At 46.4% G+C, this 18,914-nt stretch overlaps 12 non-coding genes across 12 annotated transcripts; all 12 read left to right on the forward strand.

Moving 5' to 3' along the window:
• Positions 1 to 245: 245 nt before the first annotated feature.
• Positions 246 to 438, forward strand: LOC142265044 (U2 spliceosomal RNA). The gene has a single exon (XR_012731435.1). It is a non-coding gene; the product is annotated as a U2 spliceosomal RNA (small nuclear RNA).
• A 1,387-nt stretch (positions 439 to 1,825) lies between these two features.
• On the forward strand, positions 1,826 to 2,016 carry LOC142265003 (U2 spliceosomal RNA). Its single transcript, XR_012731399.1, has one exon. It is a non-coding gene; the product is annotated as a U2 spliceosomal RNA (small nuclear RNA).
• Positions 2,017 to 3,403: 1,387 nt separating this feature from the next.
• Positions 3,404 to 3,594, forward strand: LOC142265073 (U2 spliceosomal RNA). Its single transcript, XR_012731450.1, has one exon. It is a non-coding gene; the product is annotated as a U2 spliceosomal RNA (small nuclear RNA).
• Positions 3,595 to 4,981: 1,387 nt separating this feature from the next.
• Positions 4,982 to 5,172, forward strand: LOC142265085 (U2 spliceosomal RNA). Its single transcript, XR_012731461.1, has one exon. It is a non-coding gene; the product is annotated as a U2 spliceosomal RNA (small nuclear RNA).
• Positions 5,173 to 6,559: 1,387 nt separating this feature from the next.
• LOC142265097 (U2 spliceosomal RNA) lies at positions 6,560 to 6,750 on the forward strand. The gene has a single exon (XR_012731472.1). It is a non-coding gene; the product is annotated as a U2 spliceosomal RNA (small nuclear RNA).
• A 1,387-nt stretch (positions 6,751 to 8,137) lies between these two features.
• On the forward strand, positions 8,138 to 8,328 carry LOC142265110 (U2 spliceosomal RNA). Its single transcript, XR_012731483.1, has one exon. It is a non-coding gene; the product is annotated as a U2 spliceosomal RNA (small nuclear RNA).
• A 1,387-nt stretch (positions 8,329 to 9,715) lies between these two features.
• Positions 9,716 to 9,906, forward strand: LOC142265009 (U2 spliceosomal RNA). The gene has a single exon (XR_012731405.1). It is a non-coding gene; the product is annotated as a U2 spliceosomal RNA (small nuclear RNA).
• Positions 9,907 to 11,293: 1,387 nt separating this feature from the next.
• LOC142265022 (U2 spliceosomal RNA) lies at positions 11,294 to 11,484 on the forward strand. The gene has a single exon (XR_012731416.1). It is a non-coding gene; the product is annotated as a U2 spliceosomal RNA (small nuclear RNA).
• Positions 11,485 to 12,871: 1,387 nt separating this feature from the next.
• On the forward strand, positions 12,872 to 13,062 carry LOC142265034 (U2 spliceosomal RNA). Its single transcript, XR_012731427.1, has one exon. It is a non-coding gene; the product is annotated as a U2 spliceosomal RNA (small nuclear RNA).
• Positions 13,063 to 14,449: 1,387 nt separating this feature from the next.
• On the forward strand, positions 14,450 to 14,640 carry LOC142265046 (U2 spliceosomal RNA). The gene has a single exon (XR_012731436.1). It is a non-coding gene; the product is annotated as a U2 spliceosomal RNA (small nuclear RNA).
• Positions 14,641 to 16,027: 1,387 nt separating this feature from the next.
• On the forward strand, positions 16,028 to 16,218 carry LOC142265058 (U2 spliceosomal RNA). The gene has a single exon (XR_012731444.1). It is a non-coding gene; the product is annotated as a U2 spliceosomal RNA (small nuclear RNA).
• Positions 16,219 to 17,605: 1,387 nt separating this feature from the next.
• Positions 17,606 to 17,796, forward strand: LOC142265068 (U2 spliceosomal RNA). The gene has a single exon (XR_012731445.1). It is a non-coding gene; the product is annotated as a U2 spliceosomal RNA (small nuclear RNA).
• The last annotated feature ends 1,118 nt before the right edge of the window (positions 17,797 to 18,914 follow it).

An 18,914-nucleotide genomic window follows, 5' to 3' on the forward strand; every position in this document is an offset into this window, starting at 1 on the left:
GTTTCGGCTGCGAAACCAACAACTAGTAGCTCTCTACTCCACTTGGGTAAGATGCCTGGGTGGACGCTGGGAGCAACGACAAGGCTCAACCAGGCTTCGGCTTGGGGGAGCACCGAAGATCCCTGACCCTTGCTGTGGCCTTCTGGCTCGGAGGGACGGGGTTGATTTTTGGGGACCCTCTCCTCACGGAGGGGTCCACACGAATCCTAGCCTTTGCACTGTTTTTGGTGTGACTTCGGTCATGCATTTTTTGCGGTGCTTTGGAAAGCTTCATTAAATCAAAAATCTGTTCTTATCAGTTTAATATCTGATACGTCCCCTATCTGGGGACCATATATTAAATGGATTTTTAGAACAGGGAGATGGAAAAAGAGCTTGCTCTGTCCACTCCACGCATTGACCTGGTATTGCAGTACCTCCAGGAACGGTGCACCCCTTCTTAACCCAGTTTCCAAAAGCAGAACTCAATTCACCTGATTCATATTAGCCCGATTTAATGAATTGGAAGAAAGCATACGTCTTCATATGCACCTCAATTTGGCCCATTCACTTTTCACACTTCCTCCTTTTGTTTTTTATCTTTCACACTTTTGACTTTCTTTATTCATCCAAATAGCAAACTCATCACCACTCAACCTGACCAACTCGGCTATGTCCCCGTGCTGCAGTTCTCTGTCTTATCTAGATCATTTGCAATTGAATGGAATAGATCCCTTTTGGACAAAGTGGATTCACCTGCTGCTGCAGTGACCACAGGTGTGATAACATCTAGAATTGGCATCTGGTGCGATCTCTCCGCTTCCACTCCAAAGAAAGTTACCTGTTTATTCCTATCATGCATTGGTTTTTGGGGTTTTCTTTGAGTAATGATGATCTCTTTAGTAGTCTGTTGGCGCCCTCTCCTGGAGGAATAGTTTGCTTGCTCTTGGACATTCTAAAAGAGAGGTCATGATAGACATTGAGCTTCTGAGCTCAATTGGGGACAGTCATGGGTGATGAATGTTTGCAACCTACTGCGAAGCCTCATACCGCAATATAAGGAACGTCAAATACTAAGAAAGGGCGGCCTATGAAAGAATTACTACTTTCAATAAGTACACTTAAACGGCTAATTGGGAATAGAAAAACTGTAAAAAGCCCTCTGAGAAAGCCCCCCTCTAACCTTTGATAGTAAGCTTTTCTGTAGTCTGCCTGTTGATGTATTTTCCGTTTGAACTGTGCACAACATGAAGAGACGGAACACTGGCGGCTTGTCACAATGCCCCCCGATGACATCACAATAGCGCTGCTGCCTAGAAAACAAGCTGCGCAGAAGAAGTTGTTCTTTGGGTGGGAGGGTGGGCTAGTGGAAGGAGGGGGCAATCTCTTTTTTTCCCGGGTGGTAGGGGGATGACAGGAGAAGGGAAGCGGGTGGTGAGAAAGGTACAGAGGGCAGGGTTTGGGGGCTGGGAAGGAAAGGGAAAAGATTAGGGTTTGGGGATGATGAAAGGGCTTTCTACGGGTAAGGATGGCAAAGGGTGGCAGTGACGGAAAGTCAGGCAACCTGTCCTGTCCGTCTTTTTGTATCGTGAATTGGAAAGACTGCAAGGGGGAGGGGAGTTGCTTGCGCCCTAAAGGAGGAGTTATTCAGATTCATTGCAGTGGGCGGCGGCTGCAAAACGCACCATTCTTCTTGTTTTGGCTCTGCAAAGCAGCCTTTTCAAGGGTTGGCTTGGGTGACAAAATGTCTTGTGTAGGCGTGGGTTTGTCTCCCTCTCGCTCTCTCTCCCTAAGATGTGTCCGGCATAGGCCAGGGTGCCACTCGAGGCCCAAACCAATTCTGGTTATCGCTTCTCGGCCTTTTGGCTAAGATCAAGTGTAGTATCTGTTCTTATCAGTTTAATATCTGATACGTCCCCTATCTGGGGACCATATATTAAATGGATTTTTAGAACAGGGAGATGGAAAAAGAGCTTGCTCTGTCCACTCCACGCATTGACCTGGTATTGCAGTACCTCCAGGAACGGTGCACCCCTTCTTAACCCAGTTTCCAAAAGCAGAACTCAATTCACCTGATTCATATTAGCCCGATTTAATGAATTGGAAGAAAGCATACGTCTTCATATGCACCTCAATTTGGCCCATTCACTTTTCACACTTCCTCCTTTTGTTTTTTATCTTTCACACTTTTGACTTTCTTTATTCATCCAAATAGCAAACTCATCACCACTCAACCTGACCAACTCGGCTATGTCCCCGTGCTGCAGTTCTCTGTCTTATCTAGATCATTTGCAATTGAATGGAATAGATCCCTTTTGGACAAAGTGGATTCACCTGCTGCTGCAGTGACCACAGGTGTGATAACATCTAGAATTGGCATCTGGTGCGATCTCTCCGCTTCCACTCCAAAGAAAGTTACCTGTTTATTCCTATCATGCATTGGTTTTTGGGGTTTTCTTTGAGTAATGATGATCTCTTTAGTAGTCTGTTGGCGCCCTCTCCTGGAGGAATAGTTTGCTTGCTCTTGGACATTCTAAAAGAGAGGTCATGATAGACATTGAGCTTCTGAGCTCAATTGGGGACAGTCATGGGTGATGAATGTTTGCAACCTACTGCGAAGCCTCATACCGCAATATAAGGAACGTCAAATACTAAGAAAGGGCGGCCTATGAAAGAATTACTACTTTCAATAAGTACACTTAAACGGCTAATTGGGAATAGAAAAACTGTAAAAAGCCCTCTGAGAAAGCCCCCCTCTAACCTTTGATAGTAAGCTTTTCTGTAGTCTGCCTGTTGATGTATTTTCCGTTTGAACTGTGCACAACATGAAGAGACGGAACACTGGCGGCTTGTCACAATGCCCCCCGATGACATCACAATAGCGCTGCTGCCTAGAAAACAAGCTGCGCAGAAGAAGTTGTTCTTTGGGTGGGAGGGTGGGCTAGTGGAAGGAGGGGGCAATCTCTTTTTTTCCCGGGTGGTAGGGGGATGACAGGAGAAGGGAAGCGGGTGGTGAGAAAGGTACAGAGGGCAGGGTTTGGGGGCTGGGAAGGAAAGGGAAAAGATTAGGGTTTGGGGATGATGAAAGGGCTTTCTACGGGTAAGGATGGCAAAGGGTGGCAGTGACGGAAAGTCAGGCAACCTGTCCTGTCCGTCTTTTTGTATCGTGAATTGGAAAGACTGCAAGGGGGAGGGGAGTTGCTTGCGCCCTAAAGGAGGAGTTATTCAGATTCATTGCAGTGGGCGGCGGCTGCAAAACGCACCATTCTTCTTGTTTTGGCTCTGCAAAGCAGCCTTTTCAAGGGTTGGCTTGGGTGACAAAATGTCTTGTGTAGGCGTGGGTTTGTCTCCCTCTCGCTCTCTCTCCCTAAGATGTGTCCGGCATAGGCCAGGGTGCCACTCGAGGCCCAAACCAATTCTGGTTATCGCTTCTCGGCCTTTTGGCTAAGATCAAGTGTAGTATCTGTTCTTATCAGTTTAATATCTGATACGTCCCCTATCTGGGGACCATATATTAAATGGATTTTTAGAACAGGGAGATGGAAAAAGAGCTTGCTCTGTCCACTCCACGCATTGACCTGGTATTGCAGTACCTCCAGGAACGGTGCACCCCTTCTTAACCCAGTTTCCAAAAGCAGAACTCAATTCACCTGATTCATATTAGCCCGATTTAATGAATTGGAAGAAAGCATACGTCTTCATATGCACCTCAATTTGGCCCATTCACTTTTCACACTTCCTCCTTTTGTTTTTTATCTTTCACACTTTTGACTTTCTTTATTCATCCAAATAGCAAACTCATCACCACTCAACCTGACCAACTCGGCTATGTCCCCGTGCTGCAGTTCTCTGTCTTATCTAGATCATTTGCAATTGAATGGAATAGATCCCTTTTGGACAAAGTGGATTCACCTGCTGCTGCAGTGACCACAGGTGTGATAACATCTAGAATTGGCATCTGGTGCGATCTCTCCGCTTCCACTCCAAAGAAAGTTACCTGTTTATTCCTATCATGCATTGGTTTTTGGGGTTTTCTTTGAGTAATGATGATCTCTTTAGTAGTCTGTTGGCGCCCTCTCCTGGAGGAATAGTTTGCTTGCTCTTGGACATTCTAAAAGAGAGGTCATGATAGACATTGAGCTTCTGAGCTCAATTGGGGACAGTCATGGGTGATGAATGTTTGCAACCTACTGCGAAGCCTCATACCGCAATATAAGGAACGTCAAATACTAAGAAAGGGCGGCCTATGAAAGAATTACTACTTTCAATAAGTACACTTAAACGGCTAATTGGGAATAGAAAAACTGTAAAAAGCCCTCTGAGAAAGCCCCCCTCTAACCTTTGATAGTAAGCTTTTCTGTAGTCTGCCTGTTGATGTATTTTCCGTTTGAACTGTGCACAACATGAAGAGACGGAACACTGGCGGCTTGTCACAATGCCCCCCGATGACATCACAATAGCGCTGCTGCCTAGAAAACAAGCTGCGCAGAAGAAGTTGTTCTTTGGGTGGGAGGGTGGGCTAGTGGAAGGAGGGGGCAATCTCTTTTTTTCCCGGGTGGTAGGGGGATGACAGGAGAAGGGAAGCGGGTGGTGAGAAAGGTACAGAGGGCAGGGTTTGGGGGCTGGGAAGGAAAGGGAAAAGATTAGGGTTTGGGGATGATGAAAGGGCTTTCTACGGGTAAGGATGGCAAAGGGTGGCAGTGACGGAAAGTCAGGCAACCTGTCCTGTCCGTCTTTTTGTATCGTGAATTGGAAAGACTGCAAGGGGGAGGGGAGTTGCTTGCGCCCTAAAGGAGGAGTTATTCAGATTCATTGCAGTGGGCGGCGGCTGCAAAACGCACCATTCTTCTTGTTTTGGCTCTGCAAAGCAGCCTTTTCAAGGGTTGGCTTGGGTGACAAAATGTCTTGTGTAGGCGTGGGTTTGTCTCCCTCTCGCTCTCTCTCCCTAAGATGTGTCCGGCATAGGCCAGGGTGCCACTCGAGGCCCAAACCAATTCTGGTTATCGCTTCTCGGCCTTTTGGCTAAGATCAAGTGTAGTATCTGTTCTTATCAGTTTAATATCTGATACGTCCCCTATCTGGGGACCATATATTAAATGGATTTTTAGAACAGGGAGATGGAAAAAGAGCTTGCTCTGTCCACTCCACGCATTGACCTGGTATTGCAGTACCTCCAGGAACGGTGCACCCCTTCTTAACCCAGTTTCCAAAAGCAGAACTCAATTCACCTGATTCATATTAGCCCGATTTAATGAATTGGAAGAAAGCATACGTCTTCATATGCACCTCAATTTGGCCCATTCACTTTTCACACTTCCTCCTTTTGTTTTTTATCTTTCACACTTTTGACTTTCTTTATTCATCCAAATAGCAAACTCATCACCACTCAACCTGACCAACTCGGCTATGTCCCCGTGCTGCAGTTCTCTGTCTTATCTAGATCATTTGCAATTGAATGGAATAGATCCCTTTTGGACAAAGTGGATTCACCTGCTGCTGCAGTGACCACAGGTGTGATAACATCTAGAATTGGCATCTGGTGCGATCTCTCCGCTTCCACTCCAAAGAAAGTTACCTGTTTATTCCTATCATGCATTGGTTTTTGGGGTTTTCTTTGAGTAATGATGATCTCTTTAGTAGTCTGTTGGCGCCCTCTCCTGGAGGAATAGTTTGCTTGCTCTTGGACATTCTAAAAGAGAGGTCATGATAGACATTGAGCTTCTGAGCTCAATTGGGGACAGTCATGGGTGATGAATGTTTGCAACCTACTGCGAAGCCTCATACCGCAATATAAGGAACGTCAAATACTAAGAAAGGGCGGCCTATGAAAGAATTACTACTTTCAATAAGTACACTTAAACGGCTAATTGGGAATAGAAAAACTGTAAAAAGCCCTCTGAGAAAGCCCCCCTCTAACCTTTGATAGTAAGCTTTTCTGTAGTCTGCCTGTTGATGTATTTTCCGTTTGAACTGTGCACAACATGAAGAGACGGAACACTGGCGGCTTGTCACAATGCCCCCCGATGACATCACAATAGCGCTGCTGCCTAGAAAACAAGCTGCGCAGAAGAAGTTGTTCTTTGGGTGGGAGGGTGGGCTAGTGGAAGGAGGGGGCAATCTCTTTTTTTCCCGGGTGGTAGGGGGATGACAGGAGAAGGGAAGCGGGTGGTGAGAAAGGTACAGAGGGCAGGGTTTGGGGGCTGGGAAGGAAAGGGAAAAGATTAGGGTTTGGGGATGATGAAAGGGCTTTCTACGGGTAAGGATGGCAAAGGGTGGCAGTGACGGAAAGTCAGGCAACCTGTCCTGTCCGTCTTTTTGTATCGTGAATTGGAAAGACTGCAAGGGGGAGGGGAGTTGCTTGCGCCCTAAAGGAGGAGTTATTCAGATTCATTGCAGTGGGCGGCGGCTGCAAAACGCACCATTCTTCTTGTTTTGGCTCTGCAAAGCAGCCTTTTCAAGGGTTGGCTTGGGTGACAAAATGTCTTGTGTAGGCGTGGGTTTGTCTCCCTCTCGCTCTCTCTCCCTAAGATGTGTCCGGCATAGGCCAGGGTGCCACTCGAGGCCCAAACCAATTCTGGTTATCGCTTCTCGGCCTTTTGGCTAAGATCAAGTGTAGTATCTGTTCTTATCAGTTTAATATCTGATACGTCCCCTATCTGGGGACCATATATTAAATGGATTTTTAGAACAGGGAGATGGAAAAAGAGCTTGCTCTGTCCACTCCACGCATTGACCTGGTATTGCAGTACCTCCAGGAACGGTGCACCCCTTCTTAACCCAGTTTCCAAAAGCAGAACTCAATTCACCTGATTCATATTAGCCCGATTTAATGAATTGGAAGAAAGCATACGTCTTCATATGCACCTCAATTTGGCCCATTCACTTTTCACACTTCCTCCTTTTGTTTTTTATCTTTCACACTTTTGACTTTCTTTATTCATCCAAATAGCAAACTCATCACTACTCAACCTGACCAACTCGGCTATGTCCCCGTGCTGCAGTTCTCTGTCTTATCTAGATCATTTGCAATTGAATGGAATAGATCCCTTTTGGACAAAGTGGATTCACCTGCTGCTGCAGTGACCACAGGTGTGATAACATCTAGAATTGGCATCTGGTGCGATCTCTCCGCTTCCACTCCAAAGAAAGTTACCTGTTTATTCCTATCATGCATTGGTTTTTGGGGTTTTCTTTGAGTAATGATGATCTCTTTAGTAGTCTGTTGGCGCCCTCTCCTGGAGGAATAGTTTGCTTGCTCTTGGACATTCTAAAAGAGAGGTCATGATAGACATTGAGCTTCTGAGCTCAATTGGGGACAGTCATGGGTGATGAATGTTTGCAACCTACTGCGAAGCCTCATACCGCAATATAAGGAACGTCAAATACTAAGAAAGGGCGGCCTATGAAAGAATTACTACTTTCAATAAGTACACTTAAACGGCTAATTGGGAATAGAAAAACTGTAAAAAGCCCTCTGAGAAAGCCCCCCTCTAACCTTTGATAGTAAGCTTTTCTGTAGTCTGCCTGTTGATGTATTTTCCGTTTGAACTGTGCACAACATGAAGAGACGGAACACTGGCGGCTTGTCACAATGCCCCCCGATGACATCACAATAGCGCTGCTGCCTAGAAAACAAGCTGCGCAGAAGAAGTTGTTCTTTGGGTGGGAGGGTGGGCTAGTGGAAGGAGGGGGCAATCTCTTTTTTTCCCGGGTGGTAGGGGGATGACAGGAGAAGGGAAGCGGGTGGTGAGAAAGGTACAGAGGGCAGGGTTTGGGGGCTGGGAAGGAAAGGGAAAAGATTAGGGTTTGGGGATGATGAAAGGGCTTTCTACGGGTAAGGATGGCAAAGGGTGGCAGTGACGGAAAGTCAGGCAACCTGTCCTGTCCGTCTTTTTGTATCGTGAATTGGAAAGACTGCAAGGGGGAGGGGAGTTGCTTGCGCCCTAAAGGAGGAGTTATTCAGATTCATTGCAGTGGGCGGCGGCTGCAAAACGCACCATTCTTCTTGTTTTGGCTCTGCAAAGCAGCCTTTTCAAGGGTTGGCTTGGGTGACAAAATGTCTTGTGTAGGCGTGGGTTTGTCTCCCTCTCGCTCTCTCTCCCTAAGATGTGTCCGGCATAGGCCAGGGTGCCACTCGAGGCCCAAACCAATTCTGGTTATCGCTTCTCGGCCTTTTGGCTAAGATCAAGTGTAGTATCTGTTCTTATCAGTTTAATATCTGATACGTCCCCTATCTGGGGACCATATATTAAATGGATTTTTAGAACAGGGAGATGGAAAAAGAGCTTGCTCTGTCCACTCCACGCATTGACCTGGTATTGCAGTACCTCCAGGAACGGTGCACCCCTTCTTAACCCAGTTTCCAAAAGCAGAACTCAATTCACCTGATTCATATTAGCCCGATTTAATGAATTGGAAGAAAGCATACGTCTTCATATGCACCTCAATTTGGCCCATTCACTTTTCACACTTCCTCCTTTTGTTTTTTATCTTTCACACTTTTGACTTTCTTTATTCATCCAAATAGCAAACTCATCACCACTCAACCTGACCAACTCGGCTATGTCCCCGTGCTGCAGTTCTCTGTCTTATCTAGATCATTTGCAATTGAATGGAATAGATCCCTTTTGGACAAAGTGGATTCACCTGCTGCTGCAGTGACCACAGGTGTGATAACATCTAGAATTGGCATCTGGTGCGATCTCTCCGCTTCCACTCCAAAGAAAGTTACCTGTTTATTCCTATCATGCATTGGTTTTTGGGGTTTTCTTTGAGTAATGATGATCTCTTTAGTAGTCTGTTGGCGCCCTCTCCTGGAGGAATAGTTTGCTTGCTCTTGGACATTCTAAAAGAGAGGTCATGATAGACATTGAGCTTCTGAGCTCAATTGGGGACAGTCATGGGTGATGAATGTTTGCAACCTACTGCGAAGCCTCATACCGCAATATAAGGAACGTCAAATACTAAGAAAGGGCGGCCTATGAAAGAATTACTACTTTCAATAAGTACACTTAAACGGCTAATTGGGAATAGAAAAACTGTAAAAAGCCCTCTGAGAAAGCCCCCCTCTAACCTTTGATAGTAAGCTTTTCTGTAGTCTGCCTGTTGATGTATTTTCCGTTTGAACTGTGCACAACATGAAGAGACGGAACACTGGCGGCTTGTCACAATGCCCCCCGATGACATCACAATAGCGCTGCTGCCTAGAAAACAAGCTGCGCAGAAGAAGTTGTTCTTTGGGTGGGAGGGTGGGCTAGTGGAAGGAGGGGGCAATCTCTTTTTTTCCCGGGTGGTAGGGGGATGACAGGAGAAGGGAAGCGGGTGGTGAGAAAGGTACAGAGGGCAGGGTTTGGGGGCTGGGAAGGAAAGGGAAAAGATTAGGGTTTGGGGATGATGAAAGGGCTTTCTACGGGTAAGGATGGCAAAGGGTGGCAGTGACGGAAAGTCAGGCAACCTGTCCTGTCCGTCTTTTTGTATCGTGAATTGGAAAGACTGCAAGGGGGAGGGGAGTTGCTTGCGCCCTAAAGGAGGAGTTATTCAGATTCATTGCAGTGGGCGGCGGCTGCAAAACGCACCATTCTTCTTGTTTTGGCTCTGCAAAGCAGCCTTTTCAAGGGTTGGCTTGGGTGACAAAATGTCTTGTGTAGGCGTGGGTTTGTCTCCCTCTCGCTCTCTCTCCCTAAGATGTGTCCGGCATAGGCCAGGGTGCCACTCGAGGCCCAAACCAATTCTGGTTATCGCTTCTCGGCCTTTTGGCTAAGATCAAGTGTAGTATCTGTTCTTATCAGTTTAATATCTGATACGTCCCCTATCTGGGGACCATATATTAAATGGATTTTTAGAACAGGGAGATGGAAAAAGAGCTTGCTCTGTCCACTCCACGCATTGACCTGGTATTGCAGTACCTCCAGGAACGGTGCACCCCTTCTTAACCCAGTTTCCAAAAGCAGAACTCAATTCACCTGATTCATATTAGCCCGATTTAATGAATTGGAAGAAAGCATACGTCTTCATATGCACCTCAATTTGGCCCATTCACTTTTCACACTTCCTCCTTTTGTTTTTTATCTTTCACACTTTTGACTTTCTTTATTCATCCAAATAGCAAACTCATCACCACTCAACCTGACCAACTCGGCTATGTCCCCGTGCTGCAGTTCTCTGTCTTATCTAGATCATTTGCAATTGAATGGAATAGATCCCTTTTGGACAAAGTGGATTCACCTGCTGCTGCAGTGACCACAGGTGTGATAACATCTAGAATTGGCATCTGGTGCGATCTCTCCGCTTCCACTCCAAAGAAAGTTACCTGTTTATTCCTATCATGCATTGGTTTTTGGGGTTTTCTTTGAGTAATGATGATCTCTTTAGTAGTCTGTTGGCGCCCTCTCCTGGAGGAATAGTTTGCTTGCTCTTGGACATTCTAAAAGAGAGGTCATGATAGACATTGAGCTTCTGAGCTCAATTGGGGACAGTCATGGGTGATGAATGTTTGCAACCTACTGCGAAGCCTCATACCGCAATATAAGGAACGTCAAATACTAAGAAAGGGCGGCCTATGAAAGAATTACTACTTTCAATAAGTACACTTAAACGGCTAATTGGGAATAGAAAAACTGTAAAAAGCCCTCTGAGAAAGCCCCCCTCTAACCTTTGATAGTAAGCTTTTCTGTAGTCTGCCTGTTGATGTATTTTCCGTTTGAACTGTGCACAACATGAAGAGACGGAACACTGGCGGCTTGTCACAATGCCCCCCGATGACATCACAATAGCGCTGCTGCCTAGAAAACAAGCTGCGCAGAAGAAGTTGTTCTTTGGGTGGGAGGGTGGGCTAGTGGAAGGAGGGGGCAATCTCTTTTTTTCCCGGGTGGTAGGGGGATGACAGGAGAAGGGAAGCGGGTGGTGAGAAAGGTACAGAGGGCAGGGTTTGGGGGCTGGGAAGGAAAGGGAAAAGATTAGGGTTTGGGGATGATGAAAGGGCTTTCTACGGGTAAGGATGGCAAAGGGTGGCAGTGACGGAAAGTCAGGCAACCTGTCCTGTCCGTCTTTTTGTATCGTGAATTGGAAAGACTGCAAGGGGGAGGGGAGTTGCTTGCGCCCTAAAGGAGGAGTTATTCAGATTCATTGCAGTGGGCGGCGGCTGCAAAACGCACCATTCTTCTTGTTTTGGCTCTGCAAAGCAGCCTTTTCAAGGGTTGGCTTGGGTGACAAAATGTCTTGTGTAGGCGTGGGTTTGTCTCCCTCTCGCTCTCTCTCCCTAAGATGTGTCCGGCATAGGCCAGGGTGCCACTCGAGGCCCAAACCAATTCTGGTTATCGCTTCTCGGCCTTTTGGCTAAGATCAAGTGTAGTATCTGTTCTTATCAGTTTAATATCTGATACGTCCCCTATCTGGGGACCATATATTAAATGGATTTTTAGAACAGGGAGATGGAAAAAGAGCTTGCTCTGTCCACTCCACGCATTGACCTGGTATTGCAGTACCTCCAGGAACGGTGCACCCCTTCTTAACCCAGTTTCCAAAAGCAGAACTCAATTCACCTGATTCATATTAGCCCGATTTAATGAATTGGAAGAAAGCATACGTCTTCATATGCACCTCAATTTGGCCCATTCACTTTTCACACTTCCTCCTTTTGTTTTTTATCTTTCACACTTTTGACTTTCTTTATTCATCCAAATAGCAAACTCATCACCACTCAACCTGACCAACTCGGCTATGTCCCCGTGCTGCAGTTCTCTGTCTTATCTAGATCATTTGCAATTGAATGGAATAGATCCCTTTTGGACAAAGTGGATTCACCTGCTGCTGCAGTGACCACAGGTGTGATAACATCTAGAATTGGCATCTGGTGCGATCTCTCCGCTTCCACTCCAAAGAAAGTTACCTGTTTATTCCTATCATGCATTGGTTTTTGGGGTTTTCTTTGAGTAATGATGATCTCTTTAGTAGTCTGTTGGCGCCCTCTCCTGGAGGAATAGTTTGCTTGCTCTTGGACATTCTAAAAGAGAGGTCATGATAGACATTGAGCTTCTGAGCTCAATTGGGGACAGTCATGGGTGATGAATGTTTGCAACCTACTGCGAAGCCTCATACCGCAATATAAGGAACGTCAAATACTAAGAAAGGGCGGCCTATGAAAGAATTACTACTTTCAATAAGTACACTTAAACGGCTAATTGGGAATAGAAAAACTGTAAAAAGCCCTCTGAGAAAGCCCCCCTCTAACCTTTGATAGTAAGCTTTTCTGTAGTCTGCCTGTTGATGTATTTTCCGTTTGAACTGTGCACAACATGAAGAGACGGAACACTGGCGGCTTGTCACAATGCCCCCCGATGACATCACAATAGCGCTGCTGCCTAGAAAACAAGCTGCGCAGAAGAAGTTGTTCTTTGGGTGGGAGGGTGGGCTAGTGGAAGGAGGGGGCAATCTCTTTTTTTCCCGGGTGGTAGGGGGATGACAGGAGAAGGGAAGCGGGTGGTGAGAAAGGTACAGAGGGCAGGGTTTGGGGGCTGGGAAGGAAAGGGAAAAGATTAGGGTTTGGGGATGATGAAAGGGCTTTCTACGGGTAAGGATGGCAAAGGGTGGCAGTGACGGAAAGTCAGGCAACCTGTCCTGTCCGTCTTTTTGTATCGTGAATTGGAAAGACTGCAAGGGGGAGGGGAGTTGCTTGCGCCCTAAAGGAGGAGTTATTCAGATTCATTGCAGTGGGCGGCGGCTGCAAAACGCACCATTCTTCTTGTTTTGGCTCTGCAAAGCAGCCTTTTCAAGGGTTGGCTTGGGTGACAAAATGTCTTGTGTAGGCGTGGGTTTGTCTCCCTCTCGCTCTCTCTCCCTAAGATGTGTCCGGCATAGGCCAGGGTGCCACTCGAGGCCCAAACCAATTCTGGTTATCGCTTCTCGGCCTTTTGGCTAAGATCAAGTGTAGTATCTGTTCTTATCAGTTTAATATCTGATACGTCCCCTATCTGGGGACCATATATTAAATGGATTTTTAGAACAGGGAGATGGAAAAAGAGCTTGCTCTGTCCACTCCACGCATTGACCTGGTATTGCAGTACCTCCAGGAACGGTGCACCCCTTCTTAACCCAGTTTCCAAAAGCAGAACTCAATTCACCTGATTCATATTAGCCCGATTTAATGAATTGGAAGAAAGCATACGTCTTCATATGCACCTCAATTTGGCCCATTCACTTTTCACACTTCCTCCTTTTGTTTTTTATCTTTCACACTTTTGACTTTCTTTATTCATCCAAATAGCAAACTCATCACCACTCAACCTGACCAACTCGGCTATGTCCCCGTGCTGCAGTTCTCTGTCTTATCTAGATCATTTGCAATTGAATGGAATAGATCCCTTTTGGACAAAGTGGATTCACCTGCTGCTGCAGTGACCACAGGTGTGATAACATCTAGAATTGGCATCTGGTGCGATCTCTCCGCTTCCACTCCAAAGAAAGTTACCTGTTTATTCCTATCATGCATTGGTTTTTGGGGTTTTCTTTGAGTAATGATGATCTCTTTAGTAGTCTGTTGGCGCCCTCTCCTGGAGGAATAGTTTGCTTGCTCTTGGACATTCTAAAAGAGAGGTCATGATAGACATTGAGCTTCTGAGCTCAATTGGGGACAGTCATGGGTGATGAATGTTTGCAACCTACTGCGAAGCCTCATACCGCAATATAAGGAACGTCAAATACTAAGAAAGGGCGGCCTATGAAAGAATTACTACTTTCAATAAGTACACTTAAACGGCTAATTGGGAATAGAAAAACTGTAAAAAGCCCTCTGAGAAAGCCCCCCTCTAACCTTTGATAGTAAGCTTTTCTGTAGTCTGCCTGTTGATGTATTTTCCGTTTGAACTGTGCACAACATGAAGAGACGGAACACTGGCGGCTTGTCACAATGCCCCCCGATGACATCACAATAGCGCTGCTGCCTAGAAAACAAGCTGCGCAGAAGAAGTTGTTCTTTGGGTGGGAGGGTGGGCTAGTGGAAGGAGGGGGCAATCTCTTTTTTTCCCGGGTGGTAGGGGGATGACAGGAGAAGGGAAGCGGGTGGTGAGAAAGGTACAGAGGGCAGGGTTTGGGGGCTGGGAAGGAAAGGGAAAAGATTAGGGTTTGGGGATGATGAAAGGGCTTTCTACGGGTAAGGATGGCAAAGGGTGGCAGTGACGGAAAGTCAGGCAACCTGTCCTGTCCGTCTTTTTGTATCGTGAATTGGAAAGACTGCAAGGGGGAGGGGAGTTGCTTGCGCCCTAAAGGAGGAGTTATTCAGATTCATTGCAGTGGGCGGCGGCTGCAAAACGCACCATTCTTCTTGTTTTGGCTCTGCAAAGCAGCCTTTTCAAGGGTTGGCTTGGGTGACAAAATGTCTTGTGTAGGCGTGGGTTTGTCTCCCTCTCGCTCTCTCTCCCTAAGATGTGTCCGGCATAGGCCAGGGTGCCACTCGAGGCCCAAACCAATTCTGGTTATCGCTTCTCGGCCTTTTGGCTAAGATCAAGTGTAGTATCTGTTCTTATCAGTTTAATATCTGATACGTCCCCTATCTGGGGACCATATATTAAATGGATTTTTAGAACAGGGAGATGGAAAAAGAGCTTGCTCTGTCCACTCCACGCATTGACCTGGTATTGCAGTACCTCCAGGAACGGTGCACCCCTTCTTAACCCAGTTTCCAAAAGCAGAACTCAATTCACCTGATTCATATTAGCCCGATTTAATGAATTGGAAGAAAGCATACGTCTTCATATGCACCTCAATTTGGCCCATTCACTTTTCACACTTCCTCCTTTTGTTTTTTATCTTTCACACTTTTGACTTTCTTTATTCATCCAAATAGCAAACTCATCACCACTCAACCTGACCAACTCGGCTATGTCCCCGTGCTGCAGTTCTCTGTCTTATCTAGATCATTTGCAATTGAATGGAATAGATCCCTTTTGGACAAAGTGGATTCACCTGCTGCTGCAGTGACCACAGGTGTGATAACATCTAGAATTGGCATCTGGTGCGATCTCTCCGCTTCCACTCCAAAGAAAGTTACCTGTTTATTCCTATCATGCATTGGTTTTTGGGGTTTTCTTTGAGTAATGATGATCTCTTTAGTAGTCTGTTGGCGCCCTCTCCTGGAGGAATAGTTTGCTTGCTCTTGGACATTCTAAAAGAGAGGTCATGATAGACATTGAGCTTCTGAGCTCAATTGGGGACAGTCATGGGTGATGAATGTTTGCAACCTACTGCGAAGCCTCATACCGCAATATAAGGAACGTCAAATACTAAGAAAGGGCGGCCTATGAAAGAATTACTACTTTCAATAAGTACACTTAAACGGCTAATTGGGAATAGAAAAACTGTAAAAAGCCCTCTGAGAAAGCCCCCCTCTAACCTTTGATAGTAAGCTTTTCTGTAGTCTGCCTGTTGATGTATTTTCCGTTTGAACTGTGCACAACATGAAGAGACGGAACACTGGCGGCTTGTCACAATGCCCCCCGATGACATCACAATAGCGCTGCTGCCTAGAAAACAAGCTGCGCAGAAGAAGTTGTTCTTTGGGTGGGAGGGTGGGCTAGTGGAAGGAGGGGGCAATCTCTTTTTTTCCCGGGTGGTAGGGGGATGACAGGAGAAGGGAAGCGGGTGGTGAGAAAGGTACAGAGGGCAGGGTTTGGGGGCTGGGAAGGAAAGGGAAAAGATTAGGGTTTGGGGATGATGAAAGGGCTTTCTACGGGTAAGGATGGCAAAGGGTGGCAGTGACGGAAAGTCAGGCAACCTGTCCTGTCCGTCTTTTTGTATCGTGAATTGGAAAGACTGCAAGGGGGAGGGGAGTTGCTTGCGCCCTAAAGGAGGAGTTATTCAGATTCATTGCAGTGGGCGGCGGCTGCAAAACGCACCATTCTTCTTGTTTTGGCTCTGCAAAGCAGCCTTTTCAAGGGTTGGCTTGGGTGACAAAATGTCTTGTGTAGGCGTGGGTTTGTCTCCCTCTCGCTCTCTCTCCCTAAGATGTGTCCGGCATAGGCCAGGGTGCCACTCGAGGCCCAAACCAATTCTGGTTATCGCTTCTCGGCCTTTTGGCTAAGATCAAGTGTAGTATCTGTTCTTATCAGTTTAATATCTGATACGTCCCCTATCTGGGGACCATATATTAAATGGATTTTTAGAACAGGGAGATGGAAAAAGAGCTTGCTCTGTCCACTCCACGCATTGACCTGGTATTGCAGTACCTCCAGGAACGGTGCACCCCTTCTTAACCCAGTTTCCAAAAGCAGAACTCAATTCACCTGATTCATATTAGCCCGATTTAATGAATTGGAAGAAAGCATACGTCTTCATATGCACCTCAATTTGGCCCATTCACTTTTCACACTTCCTCCTTTTGTTTTTTATCTTTCACACTTTTGACTTTCTTTATTCATCCAAATAGCAAACTCATCACCACTCAACCTGACCAACTCGGCTATGTCCCCGTGCTGCAGTTCTCTGTCTTATCTAGATCATTTGCAATTGAATGGAATAGATCCCTTTTGGACAAAGTGGATTCACCTGCTGCTGCAGTGACCACAGGTGTGATAACATCTAGAATTGGCATCTGGTGCGATCTCTCCGCTTCCACTCCAAAGAAAGTTACCTGTTTATTCCTATCATGCATTGGTTTTTGGGGTTTTCTTTGAGTAATGATGATCTCTTTAGTAGTCTGTTGGCGCCCTCTCCTGGAGGAATAGTTTGCTTGCTCTTGGACATTCTAAAAGAGAGGTCATGATAGACATTGAGCTTCTGAGCTCAATTGGGGACAGTCATGGGTGATGAATGTTTGCAACCTACTGCGAAGCCTCATACCGCAATATAAGGAACGTCAAATACTAAGAAAGGGCGGCCTATGAAAGAATTACTACTTTCAATAAGTACACTTAAACGGCTAATTGGGAATAGAAAAACTGTAAAAAGCCCTCTGAGAAAGCCCCCCTCTAACCTTTGATAGTAAGCTTTTCTGTAGTCTGCCTGTTGATGTATTTTCCGTTTGAACTGTGCACAACATGAAGAGACGGAACACTGGCGGCTTGTCACAATGCCCCCCGATGACATCACAATAGCGCTGCTGCCTAGAAAACAAGCTGCGCAGAAGAAGTTGTTCTTTGGGTGGGAGGGTGGGCTAGTGGAAGGAGGGGGCAATCTCTTTTTTTCCCGGGTGGTAGGGGGATGACAGGAGAAGGGAAGCGGGTGGTGAGAAAGGTACAGAGGGCAGGGTTTGGGGGCTGGGAAGGAAAGGGAAAAGATTAGGGTTTGGGGATGATGAAAGGGCTTTCTACGGGTAAGGATGGCAAAGGGTGGCAGTGACGGAAAGTCAGGCAACCTGTCCTGTCCGTCTTTTTGTATCGTGAATTGGAAAGACTGCAAGGGGGAGGGGAGTTGCTTGCGCCCTAAAGGAGGAGTTTTTCAGATTCATTGCAGTGGGCGGCGGCTGCAAAACGCACCATTCTTCTTGTTTTGGCTCTGCAAAGCAGCCTTTTCAAGGGTTGGCTTGGGTGACAAAATGTCTTGTGTAGGCGTGGGTTTGTCTCCCTCTCGCTCTCTCTCCCTAAGATGTGTCCGGCATAGGCCAGGGTGCCACTCGAGGCCCAAACCAATTCTGGTTATCGCTTCTCGGCCTTTTGGCTAAGATCAAGTGTAGTATCTGTTCTTATCAGTTTAATATCTGATACGTCCCCTATCTGGGGACCATATATTAAATGGATTTTTAGAACAGGGAGATGGAAAAAGAGCTTGCTCTGTCCACTCCACGCATTGACCTGGTATTGCAGTACCTCCAGGAACGGTGCACCCCTTCTTAACCCAGTTTCCAAAAGCAGAACTCAATTCACCTGATTCATATTAGCCCGATTTAATGAATTGGAAGAAAGCATACGTCTTCATATGCACCTCAATTTGGCCCATTCACTTTTCACACTTCCTCCTTTTGTTTTTTATCTTTCACACTTTTGACTTTCTTTATTCATCCAAATAGCAAACTCATCACCACTCAACCTGACCAACTCGGCTATGTCCCCGTGCTGCAGTTCTCTGTCTTATCTAGATCATTTGCAATTGAATGGAATAGATCCCTTTTGGACAAAGTGGATTCACCTGCTGCTGCAGTGACCACAGGTGTGATAACATCTAGAATTGGCATCTGGTGCGATCTCTCCGCTTCCACTCCAAAGAAAGTTACCTGTTTATTCCTATCATGCATTGGTTTTTGGGGTTTTCTTTGAGTAATGATGATCTCTTTAGTAGTCTGTTGGCGCCCTCTCCTGGAGGAATAGTTTGCTTGCTCTTGGACATTCTAAAAGAGAGGTCATGATAGACATTGAGCTTCTGAGCTCAATTGGGGACAGTCATGGGTGATGAATGTTTGCAACCTACTGCGAAGCCTCATACCGCAATATAAGGAACGTCAAATACTAAGAAAGGGCGGCCTATGAAAGAATTACTACTTTCAATAAGTACACTTAAACGGCTAATTGGGAATAGAAAAACTGTAAAAAGCCCTCTGAGAAAGCCCCCCTCTAACCTTTGATAGTAAGCTTTTCTGTAGTCTGCCTGTTGATGTATTTTCCGTTTGAACTGTGCACAACATGAAGAGACGGAACACTGGCGGCTTGTCACAATGCCCCCCGATGACATCACAATAGCGCTGCTGCCTAGAAAACAAGCTGCGCAGAAGAAGTTGTTCTTTGGGTGGGAGGGTGGGCTAGTGGAAGGAGGGGGCAATCTCTTTTTTTCCCGGGTGGTAGGGGGATGACAGGAGAAGGGAAGCGGGTGGTGAGAAAGGTACAGAGGGCAGGGTTTGGGGGCTGGGAAGGAAAGGGAAAAGATTAGGGTTTGGGGATGATGAAAGGGCTTTCTACGGGTAAGGATGGCAAAGGGTGGCAGTGACGGAAAGTCAGGCAACCTGTCCTGTCCGT

This window comes from Anomaloglossus baeobatrachus, unplaced genomic scaffold, assembly GCF_048569485.1.
Source record: "Anomaloglossus baeobatrachus isolate aAnoBae1 unplaced genomic scaffold, aAnoBae1.hap1 Scaffold_2717, whole genome shotgun sequence".
Taxonomy (NCBI): domain Eukaryota; kingdom Metazoa; phylum Chordata; class Amphibia; order Anura; family Aromobatidae; genus Anomaloglossus; species Anomaloglossus baeobatrachus.